The sequence below is a fragment of the Sciurus vulgaris genome (genome assembly GCF_902686455.1).
Source record: "Sciurus vulgaris genome assembly, chromosome: 17".
Taxonomy (NCBI): domain Eukaryota; kingdom Metazoa; phylum Chordata; class Mammalia; order Rodentia; family Sciuridae; genus Sciurus; species Sciurus vulgaris.
In genome coordinates this window covers 45493262-45515775 of record NC_136478.1, presented here as the reverse complement: position 1 = coordinate 45515775, position 22514 = coordinate 45493262, and the positions used below count along the sequence as shown (strand labels likewise).

General features: G+C 48.4%; 1 long non-coding RNA gene and 1 pseudogene across 9 annotated transcripts in view; both read right to left on the bottom strand.

Annotated features, from left to right (window-relative positions):
• Positions 1–269: 269 nt before the first annotated feature.
• On the bottom strand, positions 270–1404 carry LOC306647650 (pyruvate dehydrogenase (acetyl-transferring) kinase isozyme 1, mitochondrial-like; annotated as a pseudogene). Its single transcript has one exon. The product of its transcript is annotated as a pyruvate dehydrogenase (acetyl-transferring) kinase isozyme 1, mitochondrial-like (transcript).
• Positions 1405–16930: 15526 nt separating this feature from the next.
• The window catches only part of LOC306648064, a 29561-nt gene continuing 23977 nt past the window's right edge, over positions 16931–22514 (bottom strand). For 7 of the 8 annotated variants that reach the window (XR_013760260.1, XR_013760261.1, XR_013760262.1 and 4 more), the window contains one exon: positions 16931–17263. This is a non-coding gene — a long non-coding RNA (uncharacterized lncRNA). Of the gene's footprint in view, positions 17280–22514 lie in introns of all 8 variants that reach the window. The other variant, XR_013760268.1, reaches the window with a different exon arrangement.

Here is a 22514-nt window from a genome sequence, read left to right as displayed (position 1 = left end):
AGTCCACCATAAGAAGAAAGTTGACCAAAACTACAGTTGTTTAAACATATGTTCAATTAACTGTGAAAATATATGTGTAAGATAGGTATAGTTTTATCCTTTAGGAGATTTAATAGGCACAAATGGAATTCAGTTTCCATTTATTGTACCCCAAGAGTTAATTGTGAAAGTGACACATGAAGTATGTGGTATAATGGAGTTGAGAACACCATCCCTTCCAAATGTAACACAAAAACCACACTGAACTTTCCAAAGTGTCTCAAGTGCCCTTAGGCACTGGGGAAAGTGGTCACACCTTTGGCTCTCTGCTGGGGACACACCAGTCATCAGCCTCATGGTTGGCGTTGTAATGCTTCCAGGCAGCTTTTTTACACAGGGAGTCCCTCAATCGATTCTGTTGATAGAGCCTTAATGTAAATAACTGCATCTGTTCTGTAGACCTCTAAGGAATTCAGCTTTAAGTCTCCTTGAAAGTACTGCGCATAGAGACGCGATATGGGTAGTCCATAACCAAAACCAGCCAGGGGCGCTGCGCATGAAGTCTCCACACGAGGCCCGGGTGCAGTTGAATACATGTAGTTGAAGAGCCTGTCAGTTTTCCTCAAAGGAACACCACCTGCTCGATCACTCATCTTTACAGTCAGATCCTCATTACCCAGTGTGACATGAACTTGAATAGGGGGGTAAACACCTTTGTCGGCATGGTGTTCCATAGTTGCTGTCATTGCATTCTTGAAAAGTTCAAACACCATGTGATAGAGATGGGATGGTACATAAACCACTTGCATTGGTTGTCCTGGTGATTTTGCATTTAGTTCTGCAAGTTCTAGTTCAGGAGAGTTAATAGAATACAAATCACAGATACGCCTAGCATTTTCATAGCCATCTTTAATAACTTTGACTAAGTTGCAGTTTGGGTTTATGCTACCAATGATGAAGATCATGAGAATGAGATCGACTTCCTTTTCCACCAAACAATGAAGAGTGCTGATTGAGTAACATTCTTATTGAAATTCAACTCATGTAGAATCGATCCAAAAAGTACTGCACACTCTGGCTGGTGACAGGATCCACCCCAAAGCTCTCCTTGTATTCAATCACACCCTGGGCCACTGTGGGAATGACGTCCTTGTGTTGGTTTCTGATCCATATCACAGTGTGAAGTCATAAATGGCTTTAGCATTTTCAGCACTTTTATCCTTAAACTCAAGAAGCTCCTGAAGACTCTGGATGTACCAGCTTTGAACGGATGGCGTCCTGAGAAGATTGTCTGGAGAAAGACATTTCTTTCATTATATTTGCCAGTCTCACAGGCAACTCTCCCAGCAGAAACATAAATGAGGTCTTCTCACAAGCATTCACTGATCCGCAGCCCAGGAACTGCTTCATGGAGAGCGGCGACTGCGAGAAGCCCACCTAGAAGCCCCCTTGGCCCGGAACGCTGCGCTCTGACACAGGGCCGGAGCTGAATCTGAGGCGAGGCTGCGGCTTGCGCTGGGGCTGGAGGCGCATAGCCAGGGCCCTGCCAGCCGAGGGGGCCCCCCGCGCAGCGCCCGCGCCAGCCTCCTGCCGAGCTTGGCCAGAGGAGCAGGAGCCCCCTGCGCCAGCTCACTGCTCCGAGCGTGGCCAGGGGATCCGCACCTCATATGGTGCCCCTGAGCTCTGTGCATTTGCTTCCTCTGATCTCAGGGTGTGCCTGAGTGTTAGCAATCTGGAGGGGGCTCTCAGGGTCACCGCTTGCTGCAGCTGTCACTCGGAGCTTTTCCTGGCACCATCACCATTTTGCTCCTTCTTCGTGGTATTTCTCTACAACTGGAGAGTTGGCACGACCAGGGTAGGGCCTTTGTGTCCCCCCCCGCCCCCAACCTTCCCGCCAGCAGGACACACTTCAGCAGGCAGCCAGCTGCATCTTTGCTGGGCAGTGAGTGACCTACAGATCCCGTGGCTCAGGGGCTCAGAGTCCAGCCAGGTGCTGGTGGCCACACAGCCAGCCTGGAGGTGCCCTGCATCCCTCTCACATCCATCTACACACAGGCAGCTGTGGCTCTTCCATCTCACCCTGCAGGTGTTTGGAGTGCCTAAAGCCTGCTAATCCCGGCCACGTGTCATTCCAGCAAACTCATGGGCCTCACCTGGAGGTCCGAGCTGGGCGGGACCTGTACACTTAGCAGGAGAGGGTGATGTGCAGGGAGAAGCCTGGGACACTCTTGGGAGCCCTGAGAGGTGGCAGCAGGGTCTCCAGCTCTCAGGTGGAGGGAGACGAGGAAAGCCCTCCCGGCTTGTCTTCTCCTAGGATCCCCAGGCGGAGCTGGCCCCTCTGCCTCTCCAGAAGCTGCCACAACGTTACAGCCAATGCACTGGAATTCTAACCAGGACACTGCTGGGAACAGGGGACAGGCTCACCCTGATCTGGTCACAGTGATCCTGCTGACATTGGAAACCCTGCTGGGTGTCCTCAGCTGGGCTGGGCCTCCTCTCTCCATGATACTCTCCCCAGGTTGGGCCGCTGACCTGGCCCCAGCAGTGGGACATGAATGCCAGCTGTCCTGTGTGCACGTGACCCACTCACTGACCTGCCTCTCCCAACCTCACCTCCCCTTCCTGCGAAGTGGGCTCCCTCAGGCCCGCCACGCAACCTTCCCAAGCAAAACATTTTGAAGGGGCCAGGGCCAACAGCAGGAGGATGTTGTCCTGCGTGGGGACAGTCCCAGCAGAGTTGGGCTGTTGGGCCAGTGCCCAGAGAAGTGAGAGCACCCCAAACCTCAGCTCTTGTTCCCTCCGGTCTCGACCCCAGGTCCTCTCTGGACACTTGCTCCCCACTCAGAAGCCGCGGGCTTTGCTTGTTCCTCAAGTTTTTCTGTGGCAAAGAAGGGGCAGCACAATGGGGCTGGGAACCAAGGTCAGCCCTGGAATCGGGGACAGGTCAAGTGCCATGCCATTGTCCCTGGCCAGTAGGGGGAGCTCTGCGAGAGGATGGGGCCTTGCTGTCCTCGAGACCATCAGGGCCGTGTGCCCAGCTCACAAGGAGTTTCTTCAGGGTCATGGAGAGGTGGGGCTGGCCCTGCCTGGAGCTGTCCCTAGGAAGGGGAAGGACAGCAGCCTGATGCCCACCCGAGGAGCCCAGCAGGAAGGACATGGTCCCCGGGTCCCCAGGCAGACGGACCTCAAGCTGGAGGACAGTGTGCTGACATCTCCCTGCCCTGGGCTCAGGTCCCGCTGCTTCTGTCTCCACAAGGACACAGATGGCTTCTCTATTGCTGCAGTTCACCCTGCCAGGACCATGCTTCCCCTTTCACTTAAAGCAACAGCCACCCACAGGACTGACACAGGAAAGGAGTGTTTTCTGTCCCCCAAATGAAACTGAAGGAGGCTGGGCTGATCCCCTACAGGAGGGCAGCAGCTTCCTTCACCTGACGCCGCAGGGGTGATGGGTTCCTGCAGCAGCGCCACCTCCAGCCCAGTTTGAGGCGATGTTGGCGAGGTTAAGAAACTGCCCCTGGGGACACTCTGAGAGCTACAAGCACTCCATTCTGATTTCTTGGGGTGACCGGGACTACTGTAGGGGTGCATCTTCCTCTGTTGGTGTCTCCCTAACGTGATGATTTCAGAGCTGAAGGGCCTTTGAAGAGCCGGGTTGGTCTGGGTTTGATGGATGAGTGGATGGATGCCTGCGCCTTTCCTGTATTGCCACACGGAGGCGCTGGGCTGTCCAGGTGTGGGACAAGAGTACCAGCTGTGTGACCACTGCAAGTTATCACTCTCTCTGAGCCCAGTTTCATCATGGAAAGTGGGGATGGCCACCCTGGTAACTGACTTGGAAGACTTGGCCATGGCACTCACGGTTAACTGAGTAACAACCCCAAAGACATCCACAACCCATCCCCAGATCTGAGAACCACTCATAGTACAGGGGGACTTCAGAGGGGACTGAGCTAAGGATCTTGGCACTCACCTAGGATCAGTCCTGTGTCCCCTGTAATCTTCAGGGTCTGGTTAGGGGGCAGGAGGTGAATGTTGGGTGCAGAGGGAGTGCTCTACCTGAGGGTGGGCAGCAAGGTCACTGCCAAGTCATGTGGGCAGCCACTGGGCAGGGAAACAGGAGACCATGGGCCTGGAGCCTCCAGGAGGGACCCACAGCCCACACCTGGATCCAGTCCAGTGAGACCACGTCGGCTTTGTGACGTCCAAGCTGTAATGCCTAGGCTGCTCACCTGTGTCCTGTGTCCCTGCAACTGCCATCACTGCCACCAGCTGTGAGCCCACCCTGGCCTCAGGTGCCCTGTGGTTATCCCCATTCACACACTCCATTCCTCCCTGCCTGCCTCCCTCCCTCCTTCCCCTCCCTGCCTCCCTCACCCTTCCTCTCACTTCTTCTCTCACCATCCATTCTTCCTTCTTCCCCTCCTGCCCCTCCTGCCCACAGTCCCTTTCTCCCTCCTGAGGACACAGAGTCTGCTGGAGGTGCTTCTCCAGGAGCTGGTGCTCCAGGTGCTCCCTGCTCTTGCTCCTGCCCCAGATCTGCTCCCAACCCAGAGACTCGTCCTCCCGAGCAGGCCAGGCTGCCTCCTCTGTTCTCGCAGCAGCAGCCTCTGCCTCTGCACCGGGCTCTGCCACCGGAGCTTGCCCCTCAGCTGGCCCTGACATGGCCACTCTGCCATTGCCCTGCCTCTGCCAGGGCTTTGCACCTCCCCTGGGCCTCGATGGGCTTGTCCTTATAGGCACACCACCTGCTTTCTCTCCCCTCTTCATTCGCCTTCTCAGGGAGACCCTCTCTGCCCGCTGTCCCCTCTCCTGTGTTGTCCCCCGCTTTGCGTTCTGACACCCGAGTCTCATACTTTGAAACCCCTGCTCCCGGCCGCCTCCACTGCTGGAGAGATCAGCTCCGTGAGGCAGGGCTTTCACTGTTTTTTCTTGTGTCCTCAGTGCCTGGCATATAGTAGGTGCTCAATAAGGAACCGTGGCATCACCAGGTCACAGCACACTCTCCAGAGCTGGCAGCTCACAGCACTGCCCCCACGGCTGTTCTTAGCTCAGCCCTGCTCCACTCACACTGGCCATCAGCTCTTCCAAACCCTTCCCTCGAGGCCCTGGGGCCTGGACCGCCTTCATCCCCAGAACAGGCTTCTCAGTCCCCTTGAGCTCTCATCCCAGCTCCATTTGTCTGTCCCCTATGTTCTGTATTACCTGTGCTTCCTTCTAATGTGGCACATACTGTGTTGTTCAAAGAGGTGCTAGGCCTTTTCACCTGGGGCGCTTTACTGTGAGCCACATTCCCAGCCCCTTCTAACTTTTATTTTAAGACAGGATCTCCCTATATTGAGGGTCTTGCTACACTGCCCATCTGGCCTCGAACTTGAGACCCTCCTGCCTCAGCCTTCCAGGCGCTGGGAACACAGGCCTGCGCCTATCCCCGGAGTTTTTTTTCTACTGGGTCTTTCCCTGGCCAGCTGTTTAGGCCTCACTTACTTTTAGTTTCCTGCACCATCTAGTGACTCTCCGGCACACAGAGGCTCAGGACCTCCTGTGCCCCAGGCCAGCCCTGCCTCAATGCAACATGCCCCCACTCACCAGTGCTCCTCGGACACCAGTGCCCAGAATGACTGCCACACCTTCCTGCCTCCAGGAAAGCAGAATTTCTAAATAAGTACAGAGAAGAGGAGTTAGAAACTGCTGCAAGATTTCTGTTCATCGGCAATTTTAGGGAAACGAGAGTCTTGGATGAATCCAAGAAGCTTCTCCATCCTGCATTTGAGGCTGTGCTTTGTTCCAAACCTTGCGACCTCTCTGGCTTCTGTGTTGGAGTCTCCATCCCCTGGCCGGGGCAGGATGCATGGGGACACCAGCTCCCAGGAGAGTTGGTTGCAACCCGGCCCCCAAGCCAAGACGATGCAGAAGATTCTAGTGCTGAGTTCCAGAGAAGCCCTTGGCTCTGGCACAGGGTGGGAAGTAGCCAGCTGGAGCTGCCCAGCCAGGGACCAGACCAGATTCCACACTGGGGCAGTAGCCAACTGAGCAGGCCATGGAGGCAGGCAGTGGATCCTGAGTGGAGCAACCCGGGCACAGAGGACAGCTCTCAGCAGCTTGTGTTGTCCAGTGTCCTGCACCATGTAGTTTCAGGACAGTGCTGGGCTGCCCTCCGCACCGTGTTAAGTTCTCCCTTTTATTAGGCTCCCTGAACTGATGATATCATGACAAGGCCCATCAGCCCTTAATGAAACCATGGCTGCAGCGTTAAGCTCTCTTAAACCATGAAAGACGGGGCTTGTGCGGGGTAGTCATCCGGAGGGGCTGATGCAGGATGAGCCAGGACCCTGATGGATCCTGAGCAGTCACTCTGACTCTCGGAGGAGGACCAAGACTCAGCGGTGCTGGGCTGCAGAGGGCTTCTGGGTGCAAGGAGCAGTGAGCCGGCTGGAGCCCCAGCCCTCGGCGCCTCTGGGTGTGAGACTACTTCAGGCTTACTGCAAATGCAATTAGCTCAGATGAGGTCATGCCAGAGTGGAGGGGTCTTACTTGGATATGACTGACCCTTAGAGGAGGGTCATGGACAGACCCAGGGATGCACAGGGACACCATGTGATGACTTGCACATCACAGCGTGCAGCCTGCGACCCCCACAGCCATAATGCAACAAGGACCACTGACAGCCTACCAGCTGGCCGCGGCCACGCACAGCCAGCCTGAGCCCCCAGAGCCAGCCCTGGCGATACTGCCACTGTGTCCTTTGAGCCTCCAGGCCGTGAGCAGCTTGGGTCATCTTGAACACACCCCAGTCTGTGGAGCTTTGCCACAGCAGCCTGGAAGCTCACCCCCCAGGGTTGGGTTATCTCCTCTCGAGGGGAGCCTGGACGGCCACGCACAGGCAGCCTGTTCCCTTCTCTGAACCCCCTGTCTTCCCTGCGGTGGCCGCTGCCAACCGGACATCAAAGGCATTTTTCTGTTTCAATTTGCTCTGCAGGGACCCAGCGCAGAGCTGGACATGCTGGGAAAGCCAGCACCAGGGAGAAGGCTGAGCGTGCAGCCGAGGCCTCCAGGGAGACCCGGACTCTCCCAGGCTCCTCAGGTGGAGCTCTCCTTGGGTTCAGAACAGGATGTCGAGACAGCCCTCAGGAAATGCAGTGGGGAAGCGTCGCTCTCTTAGCCTGTTAGAGGATGTCACCTGCCTGCTCAGAGCGGCTCATGCAGCGAAGATGTGTGTGGCTTTACCAGCAAAACCCTGGGGCGCATCCATGTGAGCCTGTGCCACCTCCCCCAGAGTGGAGCCAATGGTCCCTTCAGCAGCACCCTGAGCTTTCAAAGTAGTTATTGTATTCCCCTGGCTAAAAAAGTATTAACACTATAAGAAAACAACAAACAAACATGTGTACTAAAGAAAAATTTTAATTTCCATCATCTGACCAACCAGGGGCCCAAGATATCAGGGTCCTCCCGGTTTCCTTGTTTGTGTCATGTACAGGCAGCTCTGAAGCTCTAACTACATCTTATGATGCTCGTGGGCTCGTTGGAAGTGAGATAGCAGCAAGTCAATGATCGATGCTGCTAGCGACTTCATGTAGTTGCTGGTGTACGTCTTTCGATCTCATGAATCGGGCTTGGCCATGGTTCACTTGTGATCAGCGACAAAACCTAGAGCAGAGACACAGGAAACACATCTCCGCCTGGGAGGGGGAAGCTGGGTTGGCCTAGGGGGGCCGGTGAAGCCCATCGTCCCTGGGGCCGATGCCCTTGTGTTCTAAGGTGCTCGATGGGTTGTCCCGAGAACGCAGCAGGTGTGTTTTAAATGATTCTCAGCAACACATTTTCACAGTCTCTAAGGAAAATCTGCAAATCTCACTTAAGTTGTATCCATTTTAATCCAAACTGCATTTATTTATTTATTAAAGTGGTTGATCGTTGTGTGGTTCAGAAAAGACAAAAAGGGCCACTAGCGAGCTCCCCAGTCCCTCCTGCGTGTGCCCAAGCCCCTCCTTGAGGCTTAGCCTCCTCCCCAGGCTGCACTCCAAGAATTCGGTCGCCAATTTACAGCCTGGCTTCACATGCCTCCTGCCATCACAGAGGCTGTCAGGAAGGATCTCTGTCTCAGGCATCTTTGCCCTGGCTTCCAAAATTATACCTGTATTTGGGTATGAGCTGGTGGTTGCTGCCTTCAATCTCTCTTTGAGTTGAGGTGACAGCTGATGAGTGACGTTTCCTGCTAACTTCAAGGTGCATCTCATACCACCCTCCATCAGCCTACAGCCCTCTGCTGAGCACGTGGAGGTGGCTCAGCCTGTAGACCCTTCAGTTGCTCCTGCCCGGTGACCTGGGATCACACAGTCTGTGAGACCTTGTGGGGAGAGAAGCCCAGGGGCTCCAGGCCCCGGGTGTGAGGTGCCACCAGCCCTGCTCACAGCACCTAAGCACTCCCTTCCCAAACTCCAGGAGTGCCAGGTGAGGCTCCTGCCTCTGCAGCTGCTCTGCTCTGCAGGTTGCCCACCTGGCCAGACTGTAGGGCCCACAGATGTTCTGCTGGGCCATCCGCCGGGCCCCCAGGCAGGCTCCTCCCGCGCGTCCGTGCACACTGTCGTCTCAGCCAGGTGCTTCCTTTTCTACAGTCGTCACTGCTCTCTTGCCCCACAACACTGCCAGAAGGAACCCCTGTCCCTGTCAGATGTCACTTCCTGCTGCCCCTCCAGCCTGGATGACCACTCTCCAGCGTCTCTGTGAATCCACCTGGCTAGACATCCCACAGAAATGGATCGTGCAGGACGTGGCCTTCAGTGTCTTGGAGAGGGTGATCCTGGGTTGCTGTCTTCCAAGAGCAGGACATGAAAGGCCTGAGGGGGAGGAGGACCGATGGGCCTGGGCACCTGAGGGAGGTGTCAGGAGCAAGGGGCTCACGCTCCAGCCCCCGCCTGGCTCTGTGCAGGCCTCAGGAACCACAGCCTCCTGAGCATCGCTGGCTGTCTGCAGGGCAGGAAGGAGCTCAGGCTCTCGTGGAAGCCCTGGAGCTACCACCCCAAGCCCTCTAGGGCTCCCCGCCCCACGCTGGGCTGCCTGGCTGGAGCGGTAGCAGGACCTCCCTCCGGGCTGGTTGGCACTTGTCTGGTGCTCCGGGCCTTCAAGTGCCAGGCTCCTCCCCCACTGGATTCCTCGGTCTACACCTGTGCAAAGTCCCCTCCAGGTCATGCAGTGACGTTCAGAGGAGCTCTCAGGAGCCCCAGACATGAACCATCTCCCGAGCCCGCGGCTCACCCCCATCCTTTGTTCAAGAGGGAGGACTATCCTCCTGCAGTGGCAGGGTCCCCAGCAGGTGCCAGAGCTGGCTGTGGACAAGAGCCCCTTGGACGCAGATGGACCACAGGGCAGAGGGCCAGGCCTTGGTTCATTGGTCCCTCGATTTCCCTCTGTTCTGTGTTGCCTCTGATGCTTTCAATGCTTGGAGAGCAATGAGTGGACACTGTGTCCCCAGCCGCAGAAACAGATCAGGTGCTCAAGGGGCTGCATGCTGCGTGAGGTGCTCTGAGGTGCTGTGTCTGATTTTGCGAGCCAGGCCCTGGGGATCGGGAGTCCAAGGGCAGGTGCTTCCTCTCCTTGACACCTCTCCCTGATGCTCCTCACCTGGTGGCCCTGCTTCCTGGGAGCAGACAAGGGCAGTGAGTAGGAATCAGGTCCCTGCCTGACATGGGGCCGCCCTGCATCTGCCTCTAGCCTGGGCCTCCTTCTCTGGAAGGGGCCACTCCTCAGGTGCTGATTCAGCTCCGATGTCAGGGCAGCCCCCAGGGCTGACTCACCCTAGGATGCCTTGGCTGTGGTGTCAGAGGTCAGAGGGCACAGCATGGGATTTAAACCCATCCTCGGCTCTCAGGTCTGCGGCATCTGCAGTGTGAGTTAAAAGGCCAGCAGGGCAGGGTCCAGTCACAGACCACATGGGAAGCCTCCCTCCCAACTGCACAGTTCTGACATTGTCACTGAAGTGACGTGGTGACTGTGGTTTCTGAGGGTTTCAATGTACCCGCACCATTTTAAATAAAAGGAGCTGGTTTGGGGGACGGAAAAGAGTTTTTACTACCGAAAACCCCAAAGTTCTTGTCCCAGGAAATCAGTGACCCCTGTAGTGGGGCATTTGAAATGCAGGGTCACGCCGGGTGGGAAAATGAGATCAGCATCTGTTACCAAGAAAGCCTGGCGGAGGGACACCAATTGGCAGCAATTAGAGGTGGATCAGATAGGTAGGAGCCCGGATCTCCTGGGCATATGTACACGTCCTCTCTGGAGACAAGCCTGTTACCCTGGGGCTGCCTATCAGCTGCCCCCATCGTGACCCGGCCCGCAGTCTGGAGGTGTTGCAACCACAGACGACTCCACTGACCCTCAGCTGTGAGTGGGTTGGGGAGCGCATGCTTCTTCCAGCTGTCTGGAGCTCTGCAAACCCACGGCCTGCGGGGGACTAGGGGAGCCGAGGGTGGCTGGCCCTAAGGAGTGGCTTCACCCAAGGACCACAGGGGATCCTGGCTCCCATGGCCAGATCTTCTGGGTTTATCAAGAGCAGTGGGCTATCTGGGTTTATGGGGCCATGTCCTCGTAAACACTGTGGGCCGCCACAAGCCCGTGGCAGTGGAGGACTCCCAGAAGCAAGATGCCCGTGGCTTCTCTCTACTCACGGACCACACCCACTCTCCTCCTGTGAAGGGACGGCCTTGATGCTGGGCAAATGCAGACCTGGGGTCCCTCACTGGCTGTGAGCTGGGCCCCTGGACTGACGGCCATGTACCTCGCACAGCCAGTGCCTCTGCCCAGGGGCTCTCCCTGCACCCCATCAAGGCAAGCAGCATGTCAGGTCAGGAGACTGGCTTGCTGGCAAGTCGTGAGTGTGTGTTCAAAATGAGTCGCCCCGTGTGACCACGGTGTAATCCAGAGTAGGCTGATTCCTGCAGACCTGGGCTCCCCAGCAGGTCCCTCTCAGCAGGAGGGTCCTGGGTTGACTTGCCAGGAGGTACCACCCCTTCCTGCTCCGGGTGCAGGGTCTGCCCAACCCTAAGGGGTGATGACTGTGACCCCAAACCAGTTCTCACCTGGGGTGCTGGTGCAGGCTCACCTGGGGCGGGGGCTGCCTGGGGTGGGGCCTCAAAGGCAGGCCTCAGCTCTTTATGATGCTCAGTCTTGTGAGACCTGGTCCTTCTAGAGGAGCACTTCCATGAAGCCCCTGACTGAACAGACCTCTCCCCTCTAATTCTCTCAGCCTGGCTACCGCTCATTTCATGCTTAGGCCTGGGAAAAACAGAAGCAAGTTAGAGATGGTCCCTGTGATCACGACCCCATTCAAGCATTTTCTTGTACAGGGTTTGTCATTGCTGCCTGTCGGAAGATGACTAGGTTGATCAGCACGCAGGTCTCCTCAGGAGAAAACAGCCAGTTGCCCATTTTTATAACCTGATAGTTTTCTTCTAGAAAGCTTGTAACCTGAAACTTCAGAAGCTGGGAGATGCAGCCCTGGAAGGGTCCACTTGCCCTGGTCGCTGAGCTCCCCGGGCGGTGGCCCTCTGCAGAGGTGGATCAGGCTCTGGCACCAGGCTCAGCAAATGCTTGGTGAGCAGGTATGCCTGGTGCTCATCCCCACAGCACAGGCCCAGGCCGGTCTACATGGGTATCCCATCCGGTGCTGCCAGAGCCCCCCCAGCTGGGCTCAGACCCAGGGCTTCCCTGGGGTTGGGCAGCGCCATGATCACTGAGTGGTGACCTACCCTCCGCCTTGAAAGTTTCTTCTAGAAAGTAGAGCCCCACCTGCTCAGAAAGCACCCTGGCTTATGTTTTACTGTTGGTTCTTCGGTTTCCCAGCCGGGTAAGGGAGGCTGGTGTTTTAAGGCCCGGCTCAGCAAGGCGCTGACTGTTAACACTCTTAACGGAAGCTGGCGACACCGTGCTCTTCACGGAGGGTGGACCAGCTCCCACCTGCAACTTCATCATCTCGCTCTTTCACCGCCCCAGAGTGAACTCTTCCGACAGCGTCTCCCACGGAGGGTCATCTGGACCTGGAACATGTGCAGGCTGCAGAGTCCGGCTCTCCAGTCAGGCAGTCCTTTCAATGGCTCCTGGTGTGACAAGGGCGCAGGGAGCAAGATTCCCGGGAACCTGGCCCTCCTTGCTGTGTGCTTTTCACAGGACAAATGATTGCTCAGAGGTCGGCAGAAACCTCCCTGGTGGGCCTGCCTGCCCCCATGACCAAAGCAGCCCCCTGCCCGCTGGGCCAGCATGGGACTACCCAGCCCTGTGGGGAGTGTGGGCAGGCTATGCGGACGCACGGCCGAGCTGCTTGGGGCTTGGCCATGGCGGCCACATCCTAAGAGCACCCAGGCGCACAGTGGCCATCCCTGCCTGGTCCTGACCAGCCCTCCCGACTCTGTAAAACCCCGCTGTGCACGCAGCCCATGGACCAGGGATCAGCCTGAGAGGAGCCACACCAAGGCTGACCAGGGCTCCTGGCTTCCTCAGCCTTGGCTGTTGCTTGGGACCTGGCACCTGGCTGTCGTCCCTGCCTGGGTGTCTGATGGTCTGACAGCGAGTACCTTGAATGGCATCTCCAACACCAGCTCTTCCCTAGCCCCTGAAAGTGGCCGTTCTAGAAGTGCACACTCTCACTCCATGAATATGTAAGGCCCCCCAAAAAGGAAACCCCAACTCTGTCCCATGGATGGATGGCAACCCCAATCAACCGCAGGAGGCGTCACTTGATGCAAACCGCAAGAGGTGTTTATTCCAGCGCGCTGGGACCCAACTCGAGGAGTCGAGTCCCTAGCAGAAAATCTTGTAGGTTTTAAAGGCAGAAACCACACATCGGGAGGGGTCACACATGAAAGGGGGAAAAGGGGGAACAAAGCTGCCAGGAAATTTCAAAGGGGGTCTGGGTTTGCTGACAACATGTTTCACAATGTTTTACAACAGGCTGTAGATTCTGGTCAATAGTTTCTGGTAATCCTACTGTTTGAGCACTATCTGGCTATCAGGCTCAATTTACTCTTTTACTCTCTGTTTGGGAACAGAGAACAGCTTTAAGGGCTTTGTTCCCATTACTGGGAGGGAAACCTTAGGGAGTTGAGATAAAACAGACAGCTTAAAAAAATGTCCATTCTTTCAAATACAGACACTGTACTTTACACTACGTAATTGTTTTTTCTTTTGACATCCTCTTGCCTTGAAATCCCCATTCCTACCTATTAGTAGCCTTTACAGACAGTGGGAAATGGTGACAGAGGGAGCGTCTTTTACCATTTAGTGGGGGGATTCTATAAGGAACAGGGAATTCTTTCTTTTTCTCCTTTTTACTGTAGGATTTATAGTTACATATTTGTATATGAACTCAATAGAAGTATAAGTTGGTCACCTTCATTCCCCAGTATCTCCCTTTCCCTCCACTCCTGCCTTGCCCTGGTCCCTCTCCTCTCCTCTACTGACTCCCTTTCATTTTCATGAGACACCCCCCACCCCCACCCCCGCATTTTGTTCCCCTATTTTTCTCTTTTGCAGTGCTGGGAATCAAAGCCAGGGCCTTGTGTTTGGAACAGCAGGCTGCAGTGACTCCCTCCAGATTTATAACATGGAAAAGTTGGGGTTTTTGTGGGCTGTTCATTTTCCTTGTGTTTTGTGTAAGCTACTTTCAGTTAATTCCATCAGTTTGAATGGAAAGAATGCTTCATAGGCGTGCTCCCTAGCTGCTATTTTCTTGGACAAAGTGTAGGTCCTTCGGCCGTGGAACAGCTAACAATTGGCACCTTTTGTTGATATTAATGTTCTGATTTCCTGGCAAGATCTCAGATCTCTTTGAATTCTGTGTCCCACCATACCTCTGACTAAGAGCATCAGAAAGTGTCACATACTGACATGAATACCAACCAATGCTTTAGATGATATGGGGCTGGAGTTGTGGCTCGGTGATACAGCGCTTGCCTGGCATGTGTGAGGCCCTGGGTTTGATACTCAGCATCACATATAAATAAGTGAAATAAAAGACAACTAAAAAAAATTTTTTTTTAAAGAGGAGCGGATGTGGCTCAGTGGTTAAGCACCTCTGCGTTCAATCCCAGTACCCAAAAAAAAAAATCTTGTTGAAATTTTGTCAAATTTTGCAACTCTATGCATACACATTTGTGATTTTATTTTCCTGATATGTTTACTCTTTTATTACTATGAAATGCCCCTTGTATCTAATAATATTCTTCAACTCAACATCTATTTTGTCTTTTGATTACCATAATCAATTCATCTTTCCCCATTGTATTTCCCATATATGTATTTGTGTATTATATCTATTTTCATCCTTTTACCTTTCGTCTGTTTGCATCTTTGGTATTTAAAATATTCATTCTGAGTGGAGAAAAAGGAATACTTTTACACTGTTGATGGCACTGGAAATTAGTACAACCAGCAGGGAAATCATAGTCTTTTGGATCTCCAAAAGACTAGGCATGGAACCACCATATGACCCAGCTCTACCACTCCTTAGTATTTATCCTAAAGAGTGAAAGTTACCATACTATAGTGACACATGCACACACCTGTTTATACCAGCAGAGTTCTCACTAGTCAAACTATGGAACCAGTCTGGGTATCTGTCAGTGAATGAATGGATAAAGAAAATTAGTATCTACACACAGTGGAGTTTTATTCAGTCATAAGGAAAAATGAAATCATGTCATTTTTTAGGAAAATGGATGGAACTAAAGATTATTATGTTAAATGAAATAAGACAAACTCAGAAGGTCAAGCGTTGTATGTTTTCGCTCATGTGGAAGCTAGGGAGGAAAGAGGAAAAGAAAGTGGGGGGCTGGGATCTCAAGAAAATCAAAGGGAGATCAATGGAGGAAAGGGATGGCAGGTGGCCGGGAGTGCTGGGGAGTTACACTGGCCAAATTATATTCTTATATTGTGTGCATGTACGAATATACAACAACAAATCCCATCATTATATGCAACTCTAATGCACCAATAAAAAAGTGTGGAAAGAAAAAATATTAGGCTTAACTTTCCTTAACATTGAACTTTGGAAGAAAATTGACTTTGTGTGTGCACACTGTATCAATTGTTAAGGAATTATATATTGATTCCTATTTATTTTCATTATTACTGTTGTATTGTAGAGTTAGTATACAATATTGTCAAATGCCATTTGAGGACTCAGGAAGTTCATTGTAATGTTTAGTTAAAATATATGTTAATTTTCTGAAATAAAATATTCATCTTGGGCTGGGGGTGTAGCTGCTATATATGAGGCCTGGGTTCAATCCCCAGCACTGCAGAAAAGGTAAAAAATAAAAAAATATTTATCCTTTTTCCTCTGACCCCTGGCAACCACTCCAAAATTTTGCCTTTTCTGGAATGTCATATCATTGGAATCATCCAGTAGGTAGCCTTTCCAGATTGGCTTCTTCCACTTAGTAATGTGTATTTAGTTCCTTCTAACCAGCTTTTGGTGATCTATTCCTATATCCTGTTGTATTTTGTGTTAACTCCATTGCTAAAATTAATTTTAATTCCTTTATTGACATTTTAGTTATATCTGCATTTTGGCAGGGGTACTATGGATTGAACTCAGGGTCACTCGACGACCACTGACCCACATCCCCAGCCCTATTTTGTATTGTATTTAGAGACAAAGTCTCACTGAGTTGCTTAGGACCTCACTTTTGTTGAGGCTGTCTTTGAACTCTCGATCCTCCTGCCTCAGCCTCCCAAGCTGCTGGGATTACAGCTGTGCTACACTGCACCCAGCTATATCTTCATTTTTAATGGTTACTTGAACATTAAAGTATGCACTCTTTAACTTATCAAGGTTTACTTAAGGATAATATTGTTATTTAAGATAAAATGCACCAATCTTGCAACATTTTAGTTTTATTTACTGATTCTCCCCCCCCCGCCCCCCCCCCCCCCCCCCCCCAATCCGGGAAACATAGTAAGACTCACCTCAGAAAAAACAATCAACGGGGCTCGGGTTGTGGTTCAGTGATAGCGCACTCACCTACTTTGTGCCTAAGACCCTGGTTTTGATTCTCAGCATCACATAAAAATAAAATAAAGGTATTCTGTCCACCTACAGCTAAAAATATATACATATAAAACCCTAAAGACTAGAAATATATTTTTAAGAAAACCAACGAAACAACCAAAACCAAAAAACAAACTTCTATCATTCTTTCAAAATAGTTTTTTTTCTAGTATGTTTAATATCACTCCTTAAAGTGTGCTGTGAGATTTTTCTTTTTGCTTTTTTCATTTCTGTCTCTCCAGCATTTTCAGTCCTTTCCATTGTGATAGATCTCTTTCAGGCATTCTTAAATCTGTTTTTTAAGAGGGGTATGGTGGTGCACACCTGTAATCCCAGTGAGTTTGGGAGGCTGAGGCAAGAGGATTGCAAGTTCAAGGCCAGCCTCAGAAACTTAGCAAGGCCCTAAGCAACTTAGCAAGACCCTAGTAAAATAAAAAGGGCTGGACATGTGGCTCACTGATTAAGGACCCCTAGGTTCAATCCCCAGTAACTAAATAAATAAGTAAATCTATCCTTTAAGAAGAGAAAATTCTCAGCAAGTAGTCTTACTTGACTGTTGTTTTTTTCTTTCATAATACCTCAGGGTTGTTTCCTGCACTAAGCTTTAGTTCCCATTCTCACTACAAATCTGTTACCTTTAAAACTCACTTGGCTTCTGCTTAGACTTTCCTTACTTACAGTTGTTCTCCATTAAATCTCTGTGGTTCATTTTATGTGGCTGATCATCATTCCTAAAATCAACCCTTGGTTTGGGTAAACAACACTAACTCATTCTTATCCTGATTTCTTGAGTGATTATTTTAGAACTGAGTCTCTTTTCTTCACCACTATGTCCATACTTCCTAACAGTGCCTAACGCATAAAAGTCACACATGTTTAAAAGAATAAATATATACTGTTTCACTGTACTCTTAGTTTTCATTCTCTAATTTATCTTCAAGGGATCTGCCTTTAAATCATGCCAACTCCTCCATTCTCAGAACTTCAGCTGTTCATTTTCTGTAGCTGGCTCTGGCGTCAGCTACTCGCATGTTCTCCCACCTCCACTCCAGTCCCTCTAAAGTACTGTAGTCTGTCCTCTCACCTGTTTTGTTACAGCATGTCAGAAATGAAAATTATCGACTTCTCAGCTCTGAAAGTCTTTTCTATTATTTCTTAGTTATTTTACTCTTGCCATCATATCAGCCTGAGTCTTCTCTCTGTCATCATTTCTTCTGGATCTCTTCACAGTTGTTTATCAGCCTGTGAAATATATTAACTTTCTGTTATACTCTTCATTTCTCACTGATATGCAAAATGAAAATTCATATGTCATCTCTTCATTACTTTCAAGTACAGTTTGCCTTCGTTATAACTTTTGTCCCAGTTTATTCAATTTATATTATTACTTTCCTAACAAGATATGCCATTACTTATTGAAATAGGAAGTTCTCTTCTTTGACTACCTCAATAAGCCTTCATCTAGTCTTTTCAACTTTTCTCTCATACAGAATTTTATTTTAATTTTTTTTGTGTGTGTGTGTGGTGCAAGGGATTGAACTCAGGGCCTTGTGCATGCAAGGCAAGCACTCTACCAACTGAGCTATGTCCCCAGCCAGAATTCTCGCTCATCTTTATAAAGTGCATGGATAAAAAATCAGTTTCCAGCCAGGCACACTGCTGCTGCCTGTAATCCCAACAGTTCAGGAGGCTGAGGCAGAAGGATTGCAAGTTCAAAGCCAGCCTCAGCAACTTAGTGAGGCCCTAAGTAACTTAGACCCTGGCCTCAAAATAAAAAATAAACGGGCTGTGGATGTGGCTCAGGGATTGAGTGCCCCTGGGCTCAAACCCTGGCAATGACACACACACACACACACTTTTTTTTTTTTTTTTTAAATTAGGCTCTAAGGTTTTTCCATAAATGGAGAATTTGTCATCACATAGGTACTTTTATTGATGTTATGTATTCCCTTCCATGTGCTATATTCCTTTTCCATGAACTATTCCTTCATTACTTCACATCAGATCTACCTTCCTCTTATCTGAATTCCTGTGCTGCCTACTCTTTAGAACACACACACACACAATTCCTGAATACAATCATATAATTTGAAGTCTGCATGTATATGATTTATGCTTAAGGATTCTTTTCTTCCAAATAAAAGACCTTCTGTTTAATCTTTGCTGAATTATAAAAAATGTCAGGTGTTCAGTAGTTATTTCATTAATTGCCTATATTAAAGTATAGGTGATCTGTCTCCTGCAAAAATAATCCTTCTCTTAATATTTTCCCTGAACAAATATTTCTACAAATACTTTCTTATCCATTTTGCTTAAAGTATAATGCCCTTTATACACTTACTTCATTGTCTGTGAATCTGTTTTTTTATCAATCCCTTTTTCCACCATTCTCTTTTTTACTTTGTCTATGAAGTTCTGCAGGATGTAAAAGGTATTAATAACAGTGTTCATTGCTCATTTGTTTTTTTCACTCTTTACCACATTGAAGCAGAGTTGGTGTTGTTTTTGGACTGGGAATTGAACACAGGGGCTCTCTACCACTGAGCCACCTCCCCAGCCCTATCTTTGTATTTTATTTAGAGATAGGGTCTCACTGAGTTGCTTAGGACCTCACTAAGTTGCTGAGGCAGGCTTTGAACTTGCCATCCTCCTGCCTCAGCCTCCTGAGCCTCTGGGACTGCAAGTGGGTGCCACCACAGCCAGCTGAAGCAGGCTGAAGCAGAGATTTTATTTAGGTTCCATATCTCTTCCCCAGGCAGGGAACAATTTGTCCTGGGTCTTTTCTACAGTCTCATAACCTCATGTTAGAATTCAGTAGACCCTTTCCCTAGCAAATTTGTAAAGTCTCAAGTTATTTTTATTAGAAGAAAACTGGAAAGCTGAAGACTTGCTATTGAAATTCAAGGAACACCAAGATAAGTATTCTAGATCAGTTGTGTGCATTAACCACAAAAGATTTATCAAGGAGAAGAATGGCATATATGAGAAAACATTTGATCTAGTCAAAAAATCTGTTGATTCAAAGAATTTACCTCCTGAATATGACACTCATGGGAAGATTTTGGAAAATGTTTCAGTATTAATTATCAGTAATCTAAGTCCTGTAAGAGACTTAATAAGTACAATGGACATGGGAAATCACTCCTTAATAATAAACAAGAAACAGTCCCTGCTGAAATCAAATCCCATAATCAATAGAGTGTACAAAGGGGAAACCCCACCTGTGCATAATAAAGAGAGAAGAGCAGCCAATGTTGAAAAAAAGCATATATGCGCTGAATGTGGGAAATACTTCTGCAGAAAGTCAGTTTTGATTTTGCATCAGGGAATTCACATAGAGGAAAAACCCTATCAGTGTGGCCATCAGTGTGGGAATGCATTCAGAAGGAAGTCCTATCTTACTGATCATCAGAGAACTCACACAGGAGAGAAACCCTTTGTTTGTAATGAGTGTGGTAAGTCCTTCCACCTAAAGATAGCACTCACTGATCATCAGAGAACACATACAGGAGAGAAGTCATATGAATGTCCACAATGTAGAAATGCCTTCAGATTGAAGCCACACCTCATTCGTCATCAGAGAACTCACACAGGAGAGAAACCATGTAAGTGTAACGACTGTGGAAAGTCCTTCCGCCAGAAGGTAACTCTCTACGTCAGAGAATTCATACAGGGGAGAAACCTTATATTTGTAAAGAATGTGGAAAGTCCTTCACCAGAAGGCAAACCTTACTGTACATCAAGAGAACTCATACAGGGGAGAAGCCCTATATTTGTAATGAATGTGGTAAATCCTTCTCCCAGAAGACTACCCTTGCTTTTCATGAGAAAACTCACAACGAGGAGAAACCTTGTATTTGTAATGAATGTAGAAAGTCTTTCTGCCAGAAGACAACCCTTGTAGTGCATCAAAGAACACATACAGGGGAGAAAGCTAATGAATCTCCTCATTGTGGAAAAGCTTTTGGAATGAAATCATACCTCACTGATCATCACAGAACTCACACAGGGGCAAAACTATATGAATGTAATGAATGTGGGAAATCATTTAGTCAGAAGACAAATCTCAATCTACACCAGAGAATTCATACTGGAGAGAAACCCTACATCTGTAATGAATGTGGAAGTCCTTTCGCAGAAAGCAACCCTGACTGTACATCAGAAAATACACACAGGTCAGAAATCCTATGAATGTCCTCAATGCAGTAAAGCCTTTAGCAGGAAGTCTTATCTTATTCATCATCAAAGAACTCACACGGGAGAAAAACCATATAAATGTAATGAATGTGGAAAGTACTTCTGCCAAAAGACAAATCTTATTGTACATCAAAGAACTCACACAGGGGAGAAACCCTATATTTGTAATGAGTGTGGTAAGTCCTTTAGTTACAGGAGAAGCCTCATTGTCCATCAGAGAACGCATAGGGGAGAAAACATGGAAATGCAATAAATAAAGTGGTTTCTTTATGAAGTCGTTCCAAGTTAACATAAACCTTTAGTTTTAAAAAGAAAAGCATGCTTAAACATGTTGATGTAATGTTAATCACAAATGTAATAACAGTCTTTAAAGTTCCACACACAAATCTACTGTTTACTGGCAAAAGAAATAAGTGTGATCATTGTTATTGGGTTGTCATCTCTGACATTTCTAGTTTGTAACTGTACCTACCTGCTGACTCAAAGGCTTTATTTAAAAATACAATACATGTAGAAGTAAATTACAAAATGGTATCAGCATTGATCTCCATTAAAATTTTTAAAAATATGAATTCTTTTTTCAGTCTATATAATAAAAAGCAGTTTTTACTTCCCCAAAGATTACCACTTCTACAAAAAAGAAAGAAAAAAAAAAGAACATTACCACTTCCCTGGCTTATAGCCTCATTAAACTAGTTTATGCATGCTTCCAAATCTTATTTACATATTTTTTATTTAGACACCATGAATTCATGTTCTGCTTTGTTTTACTGAACATTTTAAGATTGGTATAGTATTCCATGTGGCAGTAGTATACATTTTGTATACTATTCCATTTTAAGCATATACTGCTATTTATCCTATTGATGGATATTTGTATTTTTGTAATTTTGTGTTATAATAAAAATAATGCCATAATTATTCTTCTTATGTTTTTGGTGTATATTCAACACTGGAATTATTTTGTCTAGGAGAATATCTTAAGTCTTTTCAGTTATGGGAGATATTGCTAAACATTTGAGACCTTTTTCAACAGTCAATGTAGAAAAGTTTTTAGTAGTCATTAAAATAGAGAATTTTTGCTAAAACAAAATAAAAATAAAAACCTCATAATTTAATAATAGTGAGAGGCTGTTTTGTCTGTGTGAATGCAGTAAATGTAGAAAGGCCTTTTGTTGCTCAAGTCCTACACAAAACAGAACAATTCAAATTGCAGGGGAATACTATACATGTCGATTTTAGGGACACTTTTAACATCAAAGAATTCACACAGGAGAAAGGGATGGTAGAAGAGAAACAGGTGAGTAGAATTTGAGAATTTTGTAATCACAGTAGAGAGAATTATGAAAAATATTTTTCATATAAAATAACCCTCTTATACCTTAACCTATCTCAAAGGAAATGTGGTTCTCTGAAAAAAAACAAGATAAATCCACTGGAAAGATTTTTATATTTGAGAATCAGAAATCTACCAAGATAGTAACTGTTATAGCATCTTATCCATGAACATATGAAGCTCAATAGCAATCTGAACCATGTTAGATCCTTCTTGGGAAGGAGTACTTTTAAGTAGCATTTACTATATGTATGAAGTCTAACAAAATTCAGAAAATTTTAAAAGCCTTTTTACTCATTGAACATAGGAGTAGCCAGGTAAACAGTTCATGGTTCAAGCATCTGACACTGAAAACATTAAGCAGCCCCTCTGGCCTGCAGAAAGGGACAGCTGTTGCTAGCTGACAGTACATGTAATCATACTTGTCAGTCCTGAACTTGCAGATACTTGAGGCTTGTGTTCCCAAGGTCACCTCATGGCCCAAGGTGGAGTTCAGGCTTTCGTTTCCTTATTTCACACAAAGGCAGCAGGTGGTGATCAGGGCAAAGTGTTCACTTTGAGGGACCTTTCTGGAAGTTGCACATAGCATGTTGGTTTCCCTCTCACTGGCCAGACTGTCATGTAGGTACACTTGAGTAGCTTCAAGAGAGGTAAGGAAATATACTCTAGTTGGGAACGCGGACATCTCAATTAAAATTGGAGCTGTCAGTAAGGAAGGATGAGTGAGGGGACAATGGATAAACAGTTCACCTATCTGCTGCTATAAGGAGTGATGAGAAGACACCCAAGAGTGGACTCAACAATAAAGGCTGAGATTGTCAAAGACTACTGCAGAAATAAGTACAGTGATAAGTAATCTGTCCTATGTCAGTATCTAGTGAGTCTCCTAACCTAAGAAAGTCATCAGTATAGTCCTATATCTGGATACATAGGGACAGCTGGACTCAAGTAAGGTTTTGC